We start from the raw sequence: 23611 nt of genomic DNA on the forward strand, positions 1-23611 counted from the left end.
ATTGTGCAGCTCCTTAACGTGCGCCTATTGTATTTATCTAATACAATAGGCGCACGTTAAGGTTAAGATGTTCCTCTATAATTAGAAGCATTGTGTAGCTCCTCAAATTGCATTTCAGTTGATATTCATGCTTTAGAGCAGTGCGAACGCGTCAGAAACATTCTGCAGCTCCTCACATTGCACCTATTGTATTAGATAGAGGCTCCTCTATAACCATAAATATTGTGCATCTCCTTAACGTGCGCCTATTGTATTAGATAGACGTTCCTCTATAATTAGAAGCATTGTGTAGCTCCTCAAATTGCATTTCAGTTGATATTCATGATTTAGAGCAGTGAGAACGCGTCAGAAATATTCTGCAGCTCCTCACATTGCACCTATTGTATTAGATAGAGGCTCCTCTATAACCAGAAATATTGTGCAGCTCCTTAACGTGCGCCTATTGTATTAGATAGACTTTCCTCTATAATTAGAAGCATTGTTTAGCTCCTCAAATTGCATTTCAGTTGATATTCATGATTTAGAGCAGTGAGAACGCGTCAGAAATATTCTGCAGCTCCTCACATTGCACTTATTTTATTAGATAGAGGCTCCTCTATAACCAGAAATAATTTGCAGCTCCTTAACGTGCGCCTATTGTATTAGATAGACGTTCCTCTATAATTAGAAGCATTGTGTAGCTCCTCAAATTGCATTTCAGTTGATATTCATGATTTAGAGCAGTGAGAACGCGTCAGAAATATTCTGCAGCTCCTCACATTGAACCTATTGTATTAGGTAGAGGCTCCTCTATAACCAGAAATATTGTGCAGCTCCTTAACGTGCGCCTATTGTATTAGATAGACGTTCCTCTATAATTAGAAGCATTGTGTAGCTCCTCAAATTGCATTTCAGTTGATATTCATGATTTAGAGCAGTGAGAACAATTCAGAAATATTCTGCAGCTCCTCACATTGCACTTATTGTATTAGATAGAGGCTCCTCTATAACCAGAAATAATTTGCAGCTCCTTAACGTGCGCCTATTGTATTAGATAGACGTTCCTCTATAATTAGAACCATTGTGTAGCTCCTCAAATTGCATTTCAGTTGATATTCATGATTTAGAGCAGTGAGAACGCGTCAGAAATATTCTGCAGCTCCTCACATTGCACCTATTGTATTAGGTAGAGGCTCCTCTATAACCAGAAATATTGTGCAGCTCCTTAACGTGCGCCTATTGTATTAGATAGACGTTCCTCTATAATTAGAAGCATTGTGTAGCTCCTCAAATTGCATTTCAGTTGATATTCATGATTTAGAGCAGTGAGAACAATTCAGAAATATTCTGCAGCTCCTCACATTGCACTTATTGTATTAGATAGAGGCTCCTCTATAACCAGAAATAATTTGCAGCTCCTTAACGTGCGCCTATTGTATTAGATAGACGTTCCTCTATAATTAGAAGCATTGTGTAGCTCATCAAATTGCATTTCAGTTGATATTCATGATTTAGAGCAGTGAGAACGCGTCAGAAATATTCTGCAGCTCCTCACATTGCACTTATTGTATTAGATAGAGGCTCCTCTATAACCAGAAATAATTTGCAGCTCCTTAACGTGCGCCTATTGTATTAGATAGACGTTCCTCTACAATTAGAAGCATTGTGTAGCTCCTTAAATTGCATTTCAGTTGATATTCATGATTTAGAGCCGTGAGAACGCGTCAGAAACATTCTGCAGCTCCTCACATTGCACCTATTGTATTAGATAGAGGCTCCTCTATAACCAGAAATATTGTGCAGCTCCTTAACGTGCGCCTATTGTATTAGATAGACGTTCCTCTATAATTAGAAGCATTGTGTAGCTCCTCAATTTGCATTTCAATTAATATTCATGATTTAGAGCCGTGAGAACGCGTCAGAAACATTCTGCAGCTCCTCACATTGCACCTATTTTATTAGATAGAGGCTCCTCTATAACCAGAAATATTGTGCAGCTCCTTAACGTGCGCCTATTGTATTTATCTAATACAATAGGCGCACGTTAAGGTTAAGATGTTCCTCTATAATTAGAAGCATTGTGTAGTTCCTCAAATTGCATTTCAGTTGATATTCATGCTTTAGAGCAGTGAGAACGCGTCAGAAACATTCTGCAACTCCTCACATTGCACCTATTGTATTAGAGAGAAGCTCCACTATAACCAGAATTATTGTGCAGCTCCTTAACGTGCGCCTATTGTATTAGATAGACGTTCCTCTATAATTAGAAGCATTGTGTAGCTCCTCAAATTGCATTTCAATTAATATTCATGATTTAGAGCCGTGAGAACGCGTCAGAAACATTCTGCAGCTCCTCACATTGCACCTATTGTATTAGATAGAAGCTCCACTATAACCAGAAATATTGTGCAGCACCTTAACGTGCGCCTATTGTATTAGATAGACGTTCCTCTATAATTAGAAGCATTGTGTAGCTCCTCAAATTGCATTTCAGTTGATATTCATGATTTAGAGCAGTGAGAACGCGTCAGAAATATTCTGCAGCTCCTCACATTGCACCTATTGTATTAGATAGAGGCTCCTCTATAACCAGAAATATTGTGCAGCTCCTTAACGTGCGCCTATTGTATTTATCTAATACAATAGGCGCACGTTAAGGTTAAGATGTTCCTCTATAATTAGAAGCATTGTGTAGCTCCTCAAATTGCATTTCAGTTGATATTCATGCTTTAGAGCAGTGAGAACGCGTCAGAAACATTCTGCAGCTCCTCACATTGCACCTATTGTATTAGATAGAGGCTCCTCTATAACCAGAAATATTGTGCAGCTCCTTAACGTGCGCCTATTGTATTAGATAGACGTTCCTCTATAATTAGAATCATTGTGTAGATCCTCAAATTGCATTTCAATTGATATTCATGATTTAGAGCCGTGAGAACGCGTCAGAAACGTTCTGCAATTCCTCACATTGCACCTATTGTATTAGAGAGAAGCTCTACTATAACCAGAAATATTGTGCAGCTCCTTAACGTGCGCCTATTGTATTAGATAGACGTTCCTCTATAATTAGAAGCATTGTGTAGCTCCTCAAATTGCATTTCAGTTGATATTCATGATTTAGAGTAGTGAGAACGCGTCAGAAACATTCAGCAGCTCCTCACATTGCACCTATTGTATTAGATAGAGGCTCCTCTATAACCAGAAATATTGTGCAGCTCCTTAACGTGCGCCTATTGTATTAGATAGACGTTCCTCTATAATTAGAAGCATTGTGTAGCTCCTCAAATTGCATTTCAGTTGATATTCATGATTTAGAGCAGTGAGAACGCGTCAGAAATATTCTGCAGCTCCTCACATTGCACCTATTGTATTAGATAGAGGCTCCTCTATAACCAGAAATATTGTGCAGCTCCTTAACGTGCGCCTATTGTATTAGATAGACTTTCCTCTATAATTAGAAGCATTGTGTAGCTCCTCAAATTGCATTTCAGTTGATATTCATGATTTAGAGCAGTGAGAACGCGTCAGAAATATTCAGCAGCTCCTCACATTGCACCTATTGTATTAGATAGAGGCTCCTCTATAACCAGAAATAATTTGCAGCTCCTTAACGTGCGCCTATTGTATTAGATAGACTTTCCTCTATAATTAGAAGCATTGTGTAGCTCCTCAAATTGCATTTCAGTTGATATTCATAATTTAGAGCAGTGAGAACGCGTCAGAAATATTCTGCAGCTCCTCACATTGCACTTATTGTATTAGATAGAGGCTCCTCTATAACCAGAAATAATTTGCAGCTCCTTAACGTGCGCCTATTGTATTAGATAGACGTTCCTCTATAATTAGAAGCATTGTGTAGCTCCTCAAATTGCATTTCAATTGATATTCATGATTTAGAGCCGTGAGAACGCGTCAGAAACGTTCTGCAATTCCTCACATTGCACCTATTGTATTAGAGAGAAGCTCTACTATAACCAGAAATATTGTGCAGCTCCTTAACGTGCGCCTATTGTATTAGATAGACGTTCCTCTATAATTAGAAGCATTGTGTAGCTCCTCAAATTGCATTTCAGTTGATATTCATGATTTAGAGTAGTGAGAACGCGTCAGAAACATTCAGCAGCTCCTCACATTGCACCTATTGTATTAGATAGAGGCTCCTCTATAACCAGAAATATTGTGCAGCTCCTTAACGTGCGCCTATTGTATTAGATAGACGTTCCTCTATAATTAGAAGCATTGTGTAGCTCCTCAAATTGCATTTCAGTTGATATTCATGATTTAGAGCAGTGAGAACGCGTCAGAAATATTCTGCAGCTCCTCACATTGCACCTATTGTATTAGATAGAGGCTCCTCTATAACCAGAAATATTGTGCAGCTCCTTAACGTGCGCCTATTGTATTAGATAGACTTTCCTCTATAATTAGAAGCATTGTGTAGCTCCTCAAATTGCATTTCAGTTGATATTCATGATTTAGAGCAGTGAGAACGCGTCAGAAATATTCTGCAGCTCCTCACATTGCACCTATTGTATTAGATAGAGGCTCCTCTATAACCAGAAATATTGTGCAGCTCCTTAACGTGCGCCTATTGTATTAGATAGACTTTCCTCTATAATTAGAAGCATTGTGTAGCTCCTCAAATTGCATTTCAGTTGATATTCATAATTTAGAGCAGTGAGAACGCGTCAGAAATATTCTGCAGCTCCTCACATTGCACTTATTGTATTAGATAGAGGCTCCTCTATAACCAGAAATAATTTGCAGCTCCTTAACGTGCGCCTATTGTATTAGATAGACGTTCCTCTATAATTAGAAGCATTGTGTAGCTCCTCAAATTGCATTTCAGTTGATATTAATGATTTAGAGCAGTGAGAACGCGTCAGAAATATTCTGCAGCTCCTCACATTGCACCTATTGTATTAGGTAGAGGCTCCTCTATAACCAGAAATATTGTGCAGCTCCTTAACGTGCGTCTATTGTATTAGATAGACGTTCCTCTATAATTAGAAGCATTGTGTAGCTCCTCAAATTGCATTTCAGTTGATATTCATGATTTAGAGCAGTGAGAACGCGTCAGAAATATTCTGCAGCTCCTCACATTGCACTTATTGTATTAGATAGAGGCTCCTCTATAACCAGAAATAATTTGCAGCTCCTTAACGTGCGCCTATTGTATTAGATAGACGTTCCTCTATAATTAGAAGCATTGTGTAGCTCATCAAATTGCATTTCAGTTGATATTCATGATTTAGAGCAGTGAGAACGCGTCAGAAATATTCTGCAGCTCCTCACATTGAACTTATTGTATTAGATAGAGGCTCCTCTATAACCAGAAATAATTTGCAGCTCCTTAACGTGCGCCTATTGTATTAGATAGACGTTCCTCTATAATTAGAAGCATTGTGTAGCTCCTCAAATTGCATTTCAGTTGATATTCATGATTTAGAGCCGTGAGAACGCGTAAGAAACATTCTGCAACTCCTCACATTGCACCTATTGTATTAGATAGAGGCTCCTCTATAACCAGAAATATTGTGCAGCTCCTTAACGTGCGCCTATTGTATTAGATAGACGTTCCTCTATAATTAGAAGCATTGTGTAGCTCCTCAAATTGCATTTCAATTAATATTCATGATTTAGAGCCGTGAGAACGCGTCAGAAACATTCTGCAGCTCCTCACATTGCACCTATTGTATTAGATAGAAGCTCCACTATAACCAGAAATATTGTGCAGCTCCTTAACGTGCGCCTATTGTATTAGATAGACGTTCCTCTATAATTAGAAGCATTGTGTAGCTCCTCAAATTGCATTTCAGTTGATATTCATGATTTAGAGCCGTGAGAACGCGTAAGAAACATTCTGCAACTCCTCACATTGCACCTATTGTATTAGATAGAGGCTCCTCTATAACCAGAAATATTGTGCAGCTCCTTAACGTGCGCCTATTGTATTAGATAGACGTTCCTCTATAATTAGAAGCATTGTGTAGCTCCTCAAATTGCATTTCAATTAATATTCATGATTTAGAGCCGTGAGAACGCGTCAGAAACATTCTGCAGCTCCTCACATTGCACCTATTGTATTAGATAGAAGCTCCACTATAACCAGAAATATTGTGCAGCTCCTTAACGTGCGCCTATTGTATTAGATAGACGTTCCTCTATAATTAGAAGCATTGTGTAGCTCCTCAAATTGCATTTCAGTTGATATTCATGATTTAGAGCAGTGAGAACGCGTCAGAAACATTCTGCAGCTCCTCACGTTGCACCTATTGTATTAGATAGAGGCTCCTCTATAACCAGAAATATTGTGCAGCTCCTTAACGTGCGCCTATTGTATTAGATAGACGTTCCTCTATAATTAGAAGCATTGTGTATCTCCTCAAATTGCATTTCAGTTGATATTCATGATTTAGAGCAGTGAGAACGCGTCAGAAATATTCTGCAGCTCCTCACATTGCACTTATTGTATTAGATAGAGGCTCCTCTATAACCAGAAATAATTTGCAGCTCCTTAACGTGCGCCTATTGTATTAGATAGACGTTCCTCTATAATTAGAAGCATTGTGTAGCTCCTCAAATTGCATTTCAATTAATATTCATGATTTAGAGCCGTGAGAACGCGTCAGAAACATTCTGCAGCTCCTCACATTGCACCTATTGTATTAGATAGAAGCTCCACTATAACCAGAAATATTGTGCAGCTCATTAACGTGCGCCTATTGTATTAGATAGACGTTCCTCTATAATTAGAAGCATTGTGTAGCTCCTCAAATTGCATTTCAGTTGATATTCATGATTTAGACCAGTGAGAACGCGTCAGAAATATTCTGCAGCTCCTCACATTGCACCTATTGTATTAGATAGAGGCTCCTCTATAACCAGAAATATTGTGCAGCTCCTTAACGTGCGCCTATTGTATTTATCTAATACAATAGGCGCACGTTAAGGTTAAGATGTTCCTCTATAATTAGAAGCATTGTGTAGCTCCTCAAATTGCATTTCAGTTGATATTCATGCTTTAGAGCAGTGAGAACGCGTCAGAAACATTCTGCAGCTCCTCACATTGCACCTATTGTATTAGATAGAGGCTCCTCTATAACCAGAAATATTGTGCAGCTCCTTAACGTGCGCCTATTGTATTAGATAGACGTTCCTCTATAATTAGAAGCATTGTGTAGCTCCTCAAATTGGATTTCAGTTGATATTCATGATTTAGAGCAGTGAGAACGCGTCAGAAATATTCTGCAGCTCCTCACATTGCACCTATTGTATTAGATAGAGGCTCCTCTATAACCAGAAATATTGTGCAGCTCCTTAACGTGCGCCTGTTGTATTAGATAGACTTTCCTCTATAATTAGAAGCATTGTGTAGCTCCTCAAATTGCATTTCAGTTGATATTCATGATTTAGAGCAGTGAGAACGCGTCAGAAATATTCTGCAGCTCCTCACATTGCACTTATTGTATTAGATAGAGGCTCCTCTATAACCAGAAATAATTTGCAGCTCCTTAACGTGCGCCTATTGTATTAGATAGACGTTCCTCTATAATTAGAAGCATTGTGTAGCTCCTCAAATTGCATTTCAGTTGATATTCATGATTTAGAGCAGTGAGAACGCGTCAGAAATATTCTGCAGCTCCTCACATTGCACCTATTGTATTAGATAGAGGCTCCTCTATAACCAGAAATATTGTGCAGCTCCTTAACGTGCGCCTATTGTATTAGATAGACGTTCCTCTATAATTAGAAGCATTGTGTAGCTCCTCAAATTGCATTTCAGTTGATATTCATGATTTAGAGCAGTGAGAACGCGTCAGAAATATTCTGCAGCTCCTCACATTGCACCTATTGTATTAGGTAGAGGCTCCTCTATAACCAGAAATATTGTGCAGCTCCTTAACGTGGGCCTATTGTATTAGATAGACGTTCCTCTATAATTAGAAGCATTGTGTAGCTCCTCAAATTGCATTTCAGTTGATATTCATGATTTAGAGCAGTGAGAACAATTCAGAAATATTCTGCAGCTCCTCACATTGCACTTATTGTATTAGATAGAGGCTCCTCTATAACCAGAAATAATTTGCAGCTCCTTAACTTGCGCCTATTGTATTAGATAGACGTTTCTCTATAATTAGAAGCATTGTGTAGCTCATCAAATTGCATTTCAGTTGATATTCATGATTTGGAGCAGTGAGAACGCGTCAGAAATATTCTGCAGCTCCTCACATTGCACTTATTGTATTAGATAGAGGCTCCTCTATAACCAGAAATAATTTGCAGCTCCTTAACGTGCGCCTATTGTATTAGATAGACGTTCCTCTATAATTAGAAGCATTGTGTAGCTCCTCAAATTGCATTTCAGTTGATATTCATGATTTAGAGCCGTGAGAACGCGTCAGAAACATTCTGCAACTCCTCACATTGCACCTATTGTATTAGATAGAGGCTCCTCTATAACCAGAAATATTGTGCAGCTCCTTAACGTGCGCCTATTGTTTTAGATAGACGTTCCTCTATAATTAGAAGCATTGTGTAGCTCCTCAAATTGCATTTCAATTAATATTCATGATTTAGAGCCGTGAGAACGCGTCAGAAACATTCTGCAGCTCCTCACATTGCACCTATTGTATTAGATAGAAGCTCCACTATAACCAGAAATATTGTGCAGCTCCTTAACGTGCGCCTATTGTATTAGATAGACGTTCCTCTATAATTAGAAGCATTGTGTAGCTCCTCAAATTGCATTTCAGTTGATATTCATGATTTAGAGCAGTGAGAACGCGTCAGAAATATTCTGCAGCTCCTCACATTGCACCTATTGTATTAGATAGAGGCTCCTCTATAACCAGAAATATTGTGCAGCTCCTTAACGTGCGTCTATTGTATTAGATAGACGTTCCTCTATAATTAGAAGCATTGTGTAGCTCCTCAAATTGCATTTCAATTGATATTCATGATTTAGAGCCGTGAGAACGCGTCACAAACATTCTGCAGCTGCTCACATTGCACCTATTGTATTAGATAGAGGCTCCTCTATAACCAGAAATATTGTGCAGCTCCTTAACGTGCGCCTATTGTATTAGATAGACTTTCCTCTATAATTAGAAGCATTGTGTAGCTCCTCAAATTGCATTTCAGTTGATATTCATGATTTAGAGCAGTGAGAACGCGTCAGAAATATTCTGCAGCTCCTCACATTGCACTTATTGTATTAGATAGAGGCTCCTCTATAACCAGAAATAATTTGCAGCTCCTTAACGTGCGCCTATTGTATTAGATAGACGTTCCTCTATAATTAGAAGCATTGTGTAGCTCCTCAAATTGCATTTCAGTTGATATTCATGATTTAGAGCAGTGAGAACGCGTCAGAAATATTCTGCAGCTCCTCACATTGCACCTATTGTATTAGGTAGAGGCTCCTCTATAACCAGAAATATTGTGCAGCTCCTTAACGTGCGCCTATTGTATTAGATACACGTTCCTCTATAATTAGAAGCATTGTGTAGCTCCTCAAATTGCATTTCAGTTGATATTCATGATTTAGAGCAGTGAGAACAATTCAGAAATATTCTGCAGCTCCTCACATTGCACTTATTAGATAGAGGCTCCTCTATAACCAGAAATAATTTGCAGCTCCTTAACGTGCGCCTATTGTATTAGATAGACGTTCCTCTATAATTAGAAGCATTGTGTAGCTCATCAAATTGCATTTCAGTTGATATTCATGATTTAGAGCAGTGAGAACGCGTCAGAAATATTCTGCAGCTCCTCACATTGCACTTATTGTATTAGATAGAGGCTCCTCTATAACCAGAAATAATTTGCAGCTCCTTAACGTGCGCCTATTGTATTAGATAGACGTTCCTCTACAATTAGAAGCATTGTGTAGCTCCTCAAATTGCATTTCAGTTGATATTCATGATTTAGAGCCGTGAGAACGCGTCAGAAACATTCTGCAGCTCCTCACATTGCACCTATTGTATTAGATAGAGGCTCCTCTATAACCAGAAATATTGTGCAGCTCCTTAACGTGCGCCTATTGTATTAGATAGACGTTCCTCTATAATTAGAAGCATTGTGTAGCTCCTCAAATTGCATTTCAATTAATATTCATGATTTAGAGCCGTGAGAACGCGTCAGAAACATTCTGCAGCTCCTCACATTGCACCTATTTTATTAGATAGAGGCTCCTCTATAACCAGAAATATTGTGCAGCTCCTTAACGTGCGCCTATTGTATTTATCTAATACAATAGGCGCACGTTAAGGTTAAGATGTTCCTCTATAATTAGAAGCATTGTGTAGCTCCTCAAATTGCATTTCAGTTGATATTCATGCTTTAGAGCAGTGAGAACGCGTCAGAAACATTCTGCAACTCCTCACATTGCACCTATTGTATTAGAGAGAAGCTCCACTATAACCAGAAATATTGTGCAGCTCCTTAACGTGCGCCTATTGTATTAGATAGACGTTCCTCTATAATTAGAAGCATTGTGTAGCTCCTCAAATTGCATTTCAATTAATATTCATGATTTAGAGCCGTGAGAACGCGTCAGAAACATTCTACAGCTCCTCACATTGCACCTATTGTATTAGATAGAAGCTCCACTATAACCAGAAATATTGTGCAGCACCTTAACGTGCGCCTATTGTATTAGATAGACGTTCCTCTATAATTAGAAGCATTGTGTAGCTCCTCAAATTGCATTTCAGTTGATATTCATGATTTAGAGCAGTGAGAACGCGTCAGAAATATTCTGCAGCTCCTCACATTGCACCTATTGTATTAGATAGAGGCTCCTCTATAACCAGAAATATTGTGCAGCTCCTTAATGTGCGCCTATTGTATTTATCTAATACAATAGGCGCACGTTAAGGTTAAGATGTTCCTCTATAATTAGAAGCATTGTGTAGCTCCTCAAATTGCATTTCAGTTGATATTCATGCTTTAGAGCAGTGAGAACGCGTCAGAAACATTCTGCAGCTCCTCACATTGCACCTATTGTATTAGATAGAGGCTCCTCTATAACCAGAAATATTGTGCAGCTCCTTAACGTGCGCCTATTGTATTAGATAGACGTTCCTCTATAATTAGAATCATTGTGTAGATCCTCAAATTGCATTTCAATTGATATTCATGATTTAGAGCCGTGAGAACGCGTCAGAAACATTCTGCAATTCCTCACATTGCACCTATTGTATTAGAGAGAAGCTCTACTATAACCAGAAATATTGTGCAGCTCCTTAACGTGCGCCTATTGTATTAGATAGACGTTCCTCTATAATTAGAAGCATTGTGTAGCTCTTCAAATTGCATTTCAGTTGATATTCATGATTTAGAGTAGTGAGAACGCGTCAGAAACATTCAGCAGCTCCTCACATTGCACCTATTGTATTAGATAGAGGCTCCTCTATAACCAGAAATATTGTGCAGCTCCTTAACGTGCGCCTATTGTATTAGATAGACGTTCCTCTATAATTAGAAGCATTGTGTAGCTCCTCAAATTGCATTTCAGTTGATATTCATGATTTAGAGCAGTGAGAACGCGTCAGAAATATTCTGCAGCTCCTCACATTGCACCTATTGTATTAGATAGAGGCTCCTCTATAACCAGAAATATTGTGCAGCTCCTTAACGTGCGCCTATTGTATTAGATAGACTTTCCTCTATAATTAGAAGCATTGTGTAGCTCCTCAAATTGCACTTCAGTTGATATTCATGATTTAGACCAGTGAGAACGCGTCAGAAATATTCTGCAGCTCCTCACATTGCACCTATTGTATTAGATAGAGGCTCCTCTATAACCAGAAATATTGTGCAGCTCCTTAACGTGCGCCTATTGTATTAGATAGACTTTCCTCTATAATTAGAAGCATTGTGTAGCTCCTCAAATTGCATTTCAGTTGATATTCATGATTTAGAGCAGTGAGAACGCGTTAGAAATATTCTGCAGCTCCTCACATTGCACTTATTGTATTAGATAGAGGCTCCTCTATAACCAGAAATAATTTGCAGCTCCTTAACGTGCGCCTATTGTATTAGATAGACGTTCCTCTATAATTAGAAGCATTGTGTAGCTCCTCAAATTGCATTTCAGTTGATATTCATGATTTAGAGAAGTGAGAACGCGTCAGAAATATTCTGCAGCTCCTCACATTGCACCTATTGTATTAGGTAGAGGCTCCTCTATAACCAGAAATATTGTGCAGCTCCTTAACGTGCGCCTATTGTATTAGATAGACGTTCCTCTATAATTAGAAGCATTGTGTAGCTCCTCAAATTGCATTTCAGTTGATATTCATGATTTAGAGCAGTGAGAACAATTCAGAAATATTCTGCAGCTCCTCACATTGCACTTATTGTATTAGATAGAGGCTCCTCTATAACCAGAAATAATTTGCAGCTCCTTAACGTGCGCCTATTGTATTAGATAGACGTTCCTCTATAATTAGAAGCATTGTGTAGCTCATCAAATTGCATTTCAGTTGATATTCATGATTTAGAGCAGTGAGAACGCGTCAGAAATATTCTGCAGCTCCTCACATTGCACTTATTGTATTAGATAGAGGCTCCTCTATAACCAGAAATAATTTGCAGCTCCTTAACGTGCGCCTATTGTATTAGATAGACGTTCCTCTATAATTAGAAGCATTGTGTAGCTTCTCAAATTGCATTTCAGTTGATATTCATGATTTAGAGCCGTGAGAACGCGTCAGAAACATTCTGCAACTCCTCACATTGCACCTATTGTATTAGATAGAGGCTCCTCTATAACCAGAAATATTGTGCAGCTCCTTAACGTGCGCCTATTGTATTAGATAGACGTTCCTCTATAATTAGAAGCATTGTGTAGCTCCTCAAATTGCATTTCAATTAATATTCATGATTTAGAGCCGTGAGAACGCGTCAGAAACATTCTGCAGCTCCTCACATTGCACCTATTGTATTAGATAGAAGCTCCACTATAACCAGAAATATTGTGCAGCTCCTTAACGTGCGCCTATTGTATTAGATAGACGTTCCTCTATAATTAGAAGCATTGTGTAGCTCCTCAAATTGCATTCCAGTTGATATTCATGATTTAGACCAGTGAGAACGCGTCAGAAATATTCTGCAGCTCCTCACATTGCACCTATTGTATTAGATAGAGGCTCCTCTATAACCAGAAATATTGTGCAGCTCCTTAACGTGCGCCTATTGTATTTATCTAATACAATAGGCGCACGTTAAGGTTAAGATGTTCCTCTATAATTAGAAGCATTGTGTAGCTCCTCAAATTGCATTTCAGTTGATATTCATGCTTTAGAGCAGTGAGAACGCGTCAGAAACATTCTGCAGCTCCTCACATTGCACCTATTGTATTAGATAGAGGCTCCTCTATAACCAGAAATATTGTGCAGCTCCTTAACGTGCGCCTATTGTATTAGATAGACGTTCCTCTATAATTAGAAGCATTGTGTAGCTCCTCAAATTGCATTTCAGTTGATATTCATGATTTAGAGCAGTGAGAACGCGTCAGAAATATTCTGCAGCTCCTCACATTGCACCTATTGTATTAGATAGAGGCTCCTCTATAACCAGAAATATTGTGCAGCTCCTTAACGTGCGCCTATTGTATTAGATAGACTTTCCTCTATAATTAGAAGCATTGTGTAGCTCCTCAAATTGCATTTCAGTTGATATTCATGATTTAGAGCAGTGAGAACGCGTCAGAAATATTCTGCAGCTCCTCACATTGCACTTATTGTATTAGATAGAGGCTCCTCTATAACCAGAAATAATTTGCAGCTCCTTAACGTGCGCCTATTGTATTAGATAGACGTTCCTCTATAATTAGAAGCATTGTGTAGCTCCTCAAATTGCATTTCAGTTGATATTCATGATTTAGAGCAGTGAGAACGCGTCAGAAATATTCTGCAGCTCCTCACATTGCACCTATTGTATTAGGTAGAGGCTCCTCTATAACCAGAAATATTGTGCAGCTCCTTAACGTGGGCCTATTGTATTAGATAGACGTTCCTCTATAATTAGAAGCATTGTGTAGCTCCTCAAATTGCATTTCAGTTGATATTCATGATTTAGAGCAGTGAGAACAATTCAGAAATATTCTGCAGCTCCTCACATTGCACTTATTGTATTAGATAGAGGCTCCTCTATAACCAGAAATAATTTGCAGCTCCTTAACTTGCGCCTATTGTATTAGATAGACGTTCCTCTATAATTAGAAGCATTGTGTAGCTCATCAAATTGCATTTCAGTTGATATTCATGATTTGGAGCAGTGAGAACGCGTCAGAAATATTCTGCAGCTCCTCACATTGCACTTATTGTATTAGATAGAGGCTCCTCTATAACCAGAAATAATTTGCAGCTCCTTAACGTGCGCCTATTGTATTAGATAGACGTTCCTCTATAATTAGAAGCATTGTGTAGCTCCTCAAATTGCATTTCAGTTGATATTCATGATTTAGAGCCGTGAGAACGCGTCAGAAACATTCTGCAACTCCTCACATTGCACCTATTGTATTAGATAGAGGCTCCTCTATAACCAGAAATATTGTGCAGCTCCTTAACGTGCGCCTATTGTATTAGATAGACGTTCCTCTATAATTAGAAGCATTGTGTAGCTCCTCAAATTGCATTTCAATTAATATTCATGATTTAGAGCCGTGAGAACGCGTCAGAAACATTCTGCAGCTCCTCACATTGCACCTATTGTATTAGATAGAAGCTCCACTATAACCAGAAATATTGTGCAGCTCCTTAACGTGCGCCTATTGTATTAGATAGACGTTCCTCTATAATTAGAAGCATTGTGTAGCTCCTCAAATTGCATTTCAGTTGATATTCATGATTTAGAGCAGTGAGAACGTGTCAAAAATATTCTGCAGCTCCTCACATTGCACCTATTGTATTAGATAGAGGCTCCTCTATAACCAGAAATATTGTGCAGCTCCTTAACGTGCGTCTATTGTATTAGATAGACGTTCCTCTATAATTAGAAGCATTGTGCAGCTCCTCAAATTGCATTTCAATTGATATTCATGATTTAGAGCCGTGAGAACGCGTCACAAACATTCTGCAGCTGCTCACATTGCACCTATTGTATTAGATAGAGGCTCCTCTATAACCAGAAATAATTTGCAGCTCCTTAACGTGCGCCTATTGTATTAGATAGACGTTCCTCTATAATTAGAAGCATTGTGTAGCTCCTCAAATTGCATTTCAGTTGATATTCATGATTTAGAGCAGTGAGAACGCGTCAGAAATATTCTGCAGCTCCTCACATTGCACCTATTGTATTAGGTAGAGGCTCCTCTATAACCAGAAATATTGTGCAGCTCCTTAACGTGCGCCTATTGTATTAGATACACGTTCCTCTATAATTAGAAGCATTGTGTAGCTCCTCAAATTGCATTTCAGTTGATATTCATGATTTAGAGCAGTGAGAACAATTCAGAAATATTCTGCAGCTCCTCACATTGCACTTATTAGATAGAGGCTCCTCTATAACCAGAAATAATTTGCAGCTCCTTAACGTGCGCCTATTGTATTAGATAGACGTTCCTCTATAATTAGAAGCATTGTGTAGCTCATCAAATTGCATTTCAGTTGATATTCATGATTTAGAGCAGTGAGAACGCGTCAGAAATATTCTGCAGCTCCTCACATTGCACTTATTGTATTAGATAGAGGCTCCTCTATAACCAGAAATAATTTGCAGCTCCTTAACGTGCGCCTATTGTATTACATAGACGTTCCTCTACAATTAGAAGCATTGTGTAGCTCCTCAAATTGCATTTCAGTTGATATTCATGATTTAGAGCCGTGAGAACGCGTCAGAAACATTCTGCAGCTCCTCACATTGCACCTATTGTATTAGATAGAGGCTCCTCTATAACCAGAAATAATTTGCAGCTCCTTAACGTGCGCCTATTGTATTAGATAGACGTTCCTCTATAATTAGAAGCATTGTGTAGCTCCTCAAATTGCATTTCAATTAATATTCATGATTTAGAGCCGTGAGAACGCGTCAGAAACATTCTGCAGCTCCTCACATTGCACCTATTTTATTAGATAGAGGCTCCTCTATAACCAGAAATATTGTGCAGCTCCTTAACGTGCGCCTATTGTATTAGATAGACGTTCCTCTACAATTAGAAGCATTGTGTAGCTCCTCAAATTGCATTTCAGTTGATATTCATGATTTAGAGCCGTGAGAACGCGTCAGAAACATTCTGCAGCTCCTCACATTGCACCTATTGTATTAGGTAGAGGCTCCTCTATAACCAGAAATATTGTGCAGCTCCTTAACGTGCGCCTATTGTATTAGATACACGTTCCTCTATAATTAGAAGCATTGTGTAGCTCCTCAAATTGCATTTCAGTTGATATTCATGATTTAGAGCAGTGAGAACAATTCAGAAATATTCTGCAGCTCCTCACATTGCACCTATTGTATTAGGTAGAGGCTCCTCTATAACCAGAAATATTGTGCAGCTCCTTAACGTGCGCCTATTGTATTAGATAGACGTTCCTCTATAATTAGAAGCATTGTGTAGCTCCTCAAATTGCATTTCAATTAATATTCATGATTTAGAGCCGTGAGAACGCGTCAGAAACATTCTGCAGCTCCTCACATTGCACCTATTTTATTAGATAGAGGCTCCTCTATAACCAGAAATATTGTGCAGCTCCTTAACGTGCGCCTATTGTATTAGATAGACTTTCCTCTATAATTAGAAGCATTGTGTAGCTCCTCAAATTGCATTTCAGTTGATATTCATGATTTAGAGCAGTGAGAACGCGTCAGAAATATTCTGCAGCTCCTCACATTGCACTTATTGTATTAGATAGAGGCTCCTCTATAACCAGAAATAATTTGCAGCTCCTTAACGTGCGCCTATTGTATTAGATAGACGTTCCTCTATAATTAGAAGCATTGTGTAGCTCCTCAAATTGCATTTCAGTTGATATTCATGATTTAGAGGAGTGAGAACGCGTCAGAAATATTCTGCAGCTCCTCACATTGCACCTATTGTATTAGGTAGAGGCTCCTCTATAACCAGAAATATTGTGCAGCTCCTTAACGTGCGCCTATTGTATTAGATACACGTTCCTCTATAATTAGAAGCATTGTGTAGCTCCTCAAATTGCATTTCAGTTGATATTCATGATTTAGAGCAGTGAGAACAATTCAGAAATATTCTGCAGCTCCTCACATTGCACTTATTAGATAGAGGCTCCTCTATAACCAGAAATAATTTGCAGCTCCTTAACGTGCGCCTATTGTATTAGATAGACGTTCCTCTATAATTAGAAGCATTGTGTAGCTCATCAAATTGCATTTCAGTTGATATTCATGATTTAGAGCAGTGAGAACGCGTCAGAAATATTCTGCAGCTCCTCACATTGCACCTATTGTATTAGGTAGAGGCTCCTCTATAACCAGAAATATTGTGCAGCTCCTTAACGTGCGCCTATTGTATTAGATACACGTTCCTCTATAATTAGAAGCATTGTGTAGCTCCTCAAATTGCATTTCAGTTGATATTCATGATTTAGAGCAGTGAGAACAATTCAGAAATATTCTGCAGCTCCTCACATTGCACTTATTAGATAGAGGCTCCTCTATAACCAGAAATAATTTGCAGCTCCTTAACGTGCGCCTATTGTATTAGATAGACGTTCCTCTATAATTAGAAGCATTGTGTAGCTCCTCAAATTGCATTTCAGTTGATATTCATGATTTAGAGCAGTGAGAACGCGTCAGAAATATTCTGCAGCTCCTCACATTGCACCTATTGTATTAGGTAGAGGCTCCTCTATAACCAGAAATATTGTGCAGCTCCTTAACGTGGGCCTATTGTATTAGATAGACGTTCCTCTATAATTAGAAGCATTGTGTAGCTCCTCAAATTGCATTTCAGTTGATATTCATGATTTAGAGCAGTGAGAACAATTCAGAAATATTCTGCAGCTCCTCACATTGCACTTATTGTATTAGATAGAGGCTCCTCTATAACCAGAAATAATTTGCAGCTCCTTAACTTGCGCCTATTGTATTAGATAGACGTTCCTCTATAATTAGAAGCATTGTGTAGCTCATCAAATTGCATTTCAGTTGATATTCATGATTTGGAGCAGTGAGAACGCGTCAGAAATATTCTGCAGCTCCTCACATTGCACTTATTGTATTAGATAGAGGCTCCTCTATAACCAGAAATAATTTGCAGCTCCTTAACGTGCGCCTATTGTATTAGATAGACGTTCCTCTATAATTAGAAGCATTGTGTAGCTCCTCAAATTGCATTTCAGTTGATATTCATGATTTAGAGCCGTGAGAACGCGTCAGAAACATTCTGCAACTCCTCATATTGCACCTATTGTATTAGATAGAGGCTCCTCTATAACCAGAAATATTGTGCAGCTCCTTAACGTGCGCCTATTGTATTAGATAGACGTTCCTCTATAATTAGAAGCATTGTGTAGCTCCTCAAATTGCATTTCAATTAATATTCATGATTTAGAGCCGTGAGAACGCGTCAGAAACATTCTGCAGCTCCTCACATTGCACCTATTGTATTAGATAGAAGCTCCACTATAACCAGAAATATTGTGCAGCTCCTTAACGTGCGCCTATTGTATTAGATAGACGTTCCTCTATAATTAGAAGCATTGTGTAGCTCCTCAAATTGCATTTCAGTTGATATTCATGATTTAGAGCAGTGAGAACGTGTCAAAAATATTCTGCAGCTCCTCACATTGCACCTATTGTATTAGATAGAGGCTCCTCTATAACCAGAAATATTGTGCAGCTCCTTAACGTGCGTCTATTGTATTAGATAGACGTTCCTCTATAATTAGAAGCATTGTGTAGCTCCTCAAATTGCATTTCAATTGATATTCATGATTTAGAGCCGTGAGAACGCGTCACAAACATTCTGCAGCTGCTCACATTGCACCTATTGTATTAGATAGAGGCTCCTCTATAACCAGAAATAATTTGCAGCTCCTTAACGTGCGCCTATTGTATTAGATAGACGTTCCTCTATAATTAGAAGCATTGTGTAGCTCCTCAAATTGCATTTCAGTTGATATTCATGATTTAGAGCAGTGAGAACGCGTCAGAAATATTCTGCAGCTCCTCACATTGCACCTATTGTATTAGGTAGAGGCTCCTCTATAACCAGAAATATTGTGCAGCTCCTTAACGTGCGCCTATTGTATTAGATACACGTTCCTCTATAATTAGAAGCATTGTGTAGCTCCTCAAATTGCATTTCAGTTGATATTCATGATTTAGAGCAGTGAGAACAATTCAGAAATATTCTGCAGCTCCTCACATTGCACTTATTAGATAGAGGCTCCTCTATAACCAGAAATAATTTGCAGCTCCTTAACGTGCGCCTATTGTATTAGATAGACGTTCCTCTATAATTAGAAGCATTGTGTAGCTCATCAAATTGCATTTCAGTTGATATTCATGATTTAGAGCAGTGAGAACGCGTCAGAAATATTCTGCAGCTCCTCACATTGCACCTATTGTATTAGGTAGAGGCTCCTCTATAACCAGAAATATTGTGCAGCTCCTTAACGTGCGCCTATTGTATTAGATACACATTCCTCTATAATTAGAAGCATTGTGTAGCTCCTCAAATTGCATTTCAGTTGATATTCATGATTTAGAGCAGTGAGAACAATTCAGAAATATTCTGCAGCTCCTCACATTGCACTTATTAGATAGAGGCTCCTCTATAACCAGAAATAATTTGCAGCTCCTTAACGTGCGCCTATTGTATTAGATAGACGTTCCTCTACAATTAGAAGCATTGTGTAGCTCCTCAAATTGCATTTCAGTTGATATTCATGATTTAGAGCCGTGAGAACGCGTCAGAAACATTCTGCAGCTCCTCACATTGCACCTATTGTATTAGATAGAGGCTCCTCTATAACCAGAAATATTGTGCAGCTCCTTAACGTGCGCCTATTGTATTAGATAGACGTTCCTCTATAATTAGAAGCATTGTGTAGCTCCTCAAATTGCATTTCAGTTGATATTCATGATTTAGAGGAGTGAGAACGCGTCAGAAATATTCTGCAGCTCCTCACATTGCACCTATTGTATTAGGTAGAGGCTCCTCTATAACCAGAAATATTGTGCAGCTCCTTAACGTGCGCCTATTGTATTAGATACACGTTCCTCTATAATTAGAAGCATTGTGTAGCTCCTCAAATTGCATTTCAGTTGATATTCATGATTTAGAGCAGTGAGAACAATTCAGAAATATTCTGCAGCTCCTCACATTGCACTTATTAGATAGAGGCTCCTCTATAACCAGAAATAATTTGCAGCTCCTTAACGTGCGCCTATTGTATTAGATAGACGTTCCTCTATAATTAGAAGCATTGTGTAGCTCATCAAATTGCATTTCAGTTGATATTCATGATTTAGAGCAGTGAGAACGCGTCAGAAATATTCTGCAGCTCCTCACATTGCACCTATTGTATTAGGTAGAGGCTCCTCTATAACCAGAAATATTGTGCAGCTCCTTAACGTGCGCCTATTGTATTAGATACACGTTCCTCTATAATTAGAAGCATTGTGTAGCTCCTCAAATTGCATTTCAGTTGATATTCATGATTTAGAGCAGTGAGAACAATTCAGAAATATTCTGCAGCTCCTCACATTGCACTTATTAGATAGAGGCTCCTCTATAACCAGAAATAATTTGCAGCTCCTTAACGTGCGCCTATTGTATTAGATAGACGTTCCTCTATAATTAGAAGCATTGTGTAGCTCCTCAAATTGCATTTCAGTTGATATTCATGATTTAGAGCAGTGAGAACGCGTCAGAAATATTCTGCAGCTCCTCACATTGCACCTATTGTATTAGGTAGAGGCTCCTCTATAACCAGAAATATTGTGCAGCTCCTTAACGTGGGCCTATTGTATTAGATAGACGTTCCTCTATAATTAGAAGCATTGTGTAGCTCCTCAAATTGCATTTCAGTTGATATTCATGATTTAGAGCAGTGAGAACAATTCAGAAATATTCTGCAGCTCCTCACATTGCACTTATTGTATTAGATAGAGGCTCCTCTATAACCAGAAATAATTTGCAGCTCCTTAACTTGCGCCTATTGTATTAGATAGACGTTCCTCTATAATTAGAAGCATTGTGTAGCTCATCAAATTGCATTTCAGTTGATATTCATGATTTGGAGCAGTGAGAACGCGTCAGAAATATTCTGCAGCTCCTCACATTGCACTTATTGTATTAGATAGAGGCTCCTCTATAACCAGAAATAATTTGCAGCTCCTTAACGTGCGCCTATTGTATTAGATAGACGTTCCTCTATAATTAGAAGCATTGTGTAGCTCCTCAAATTGCATTTCAGTTGATATTCATGATTTAGAGCCGTGAGAACGCGTCAGAAACATTCTGCAACTCCTCATATTGCACCTATTGTATTAGATAGAGGCTCCTCTATAACCAGAAATATTGTGCAGCTCCTTAACGTGCGCCTATTGTATTAGATAGACGTTCCTCTATAATTAGAAGCATTGTGTAGCTCCTCAAATTGCATTTCAATTAATATTCATGATTTAGAGCCGTGAGAACGCGTCAGAAACATTCTGCAGCTCCTCACATTGCACCTATTGTATTAGATAGAAGCTCCACTATAACCAGAAATATTGTGCAGCTCCTTAACGTGCGCCTATTGTATTAGATAGACGTTCCTCTATAATTAGAAGCATTGTGTAGCTCCTCAAATTGCATTTCAGTTGATATTCATGATTTAGAGCAGTGAGAACGTGTCAAAAATATTCTGCAGCTCCTCACATTGCACCTATTGTATTAGATAGAGGCTCCTCTATAACCAGAAATATTGTGCAGCTCCTTAACGTGCGTCTATTGTATTAGATAGACGTTCCTCTATAATTAGAAGCATTGTGTAGCTCCTCAAATTGCATTTCAATTGATATTCATGATTTAGAGCCGTGAGAACGCGTCACAAACATTCTGCAGCTGCTCACATTGCACCTATTGTATTAGATAGAGGCTCCTCTATAACCAGAAATAATTTGCAGCTCCTTAACGTGCGCCTATTGTATTAGATAGACGTTCCTCTATAATTAGAAGCATTGTGTAGCTCCTCAAATTGCATTTCAGTTGATATTCATGATTTAGAGCAGTGAGAACGCGTCAGAAATATTCTGCAGCTCCTCACATTGCACCTATTGTATTAGGTAGAGGCTCCTCTATAACCAGAAATATTGTGCAGCTCCTTAACGTGCGCCTATTGTATTAGATACACGTTCCTCTATAATTAGAAGCATTGTGTAGCTCCTCAAATTGCATTTCAGTTGATATTCATGATTTAGAGCAGTGAGAACAATTCAGAAATATTCTGCAGCTCCTCACATTGCACTTATTAGATAGAGGCTCCTCTATAACCAGAAATAATTTGCAGCTCCTTAACGTGCGCCTATTGTATTAGATAGACGTTCCTCTATAATTAGAAGCATTGTGTAGCTCATCAAATTGCATTTCAGTTGATATTCATGATTTAGAGCAGTGAGAACGCGTCAGAAATATTCTGCAGCTCCTCACATTGCACCTATTGTATTAGGTAGAGGCTCCTCTATAACCAGAAATATTGTGCAGCTCCTTAACGTGCGCCTATTGTATTAGATACACATTCCTCTATAATTAGAAGCATTGTGTAGCTCCTCAAATTGCATTTCAGTTGATATTCATGATTTAGAGCAGTGAGAACAATTCAGAAATATTCTGCAGCTCCTCACATTGCACTTATTAGATAGAGGCTCCTCTATAACCAGAAATAATTTGCAGCTCCTTAACGTGCGCCTATTGTATTAGATAGACGTTCCTCTACAATTAGAAGCATTGTGTAGCTCCTCAAATTGCATTTCAGTTGATATTCATGATTTAGAGCCGTGAGAACGCGTCAGAAACATTCTGCAGCTCCTCACATTGCACCTATTGTATTAGATAGAGGCTCCTCTATAACCAGAAATATTGTGCAGCTCCTTAACGTGCGCCTATTGTATTAGATAGACGTTCCTCTATAATTAGAAGCATTGTGTAGCTCCTCAAATTGCATTTCAATTAATATTCATGATTTAGAGCCGTGAGAACGCGTCAGAAACATTCTGCAGCTCCTCACATTGCACCTATTTTATTAGATAGAGGCTCCTCTATAACCAGAAATATTGTGCAGCTCCTTAACGTGCGCCTATTGTATTAGATAGACTTTCCTCTATAATTAGAAGCATTGTGTAGCTCCTCAAATTGCATTTCAGTTGATATTCATGATTTAGAGCAGTGAGAACGCGTCAGAAATATTCTGCAGCTCCTCACATTGCACTTATTGTATTAGATAGAGGCTCCTCTATAACCAGAAATAATTTGCAGCTCCTTAACGTGCGCCTATTGTATTAGATAGACGTTCCTCTATAATTAGAAGCATTGTGTAGCTCCTCAAATTGCATTTCAGTTGATATTCATGATTTAGAGCAGTGAGAACGCGTCAGAAATATTCTGCAGCTCCTCACATTGCACCTATTGTATTAGGTAGAGGCTCCTCTATAACCAGAA

The sequence above is a fragment of the Stegodyphus dumicola genome, chromosome 7 (assembly GCF_044657685.1).
Source record: "Stegodyphus dumicola isolate Sdum_Otavi_A_Nest chromosome 7, ASM4465768v1".
Lineage (NCBI taxonomy): Eukaryota > Metazoa > Arthropoda > Arachnida > Araneae > Eresidae > Stegodyphus > Stegodyphus dumicola.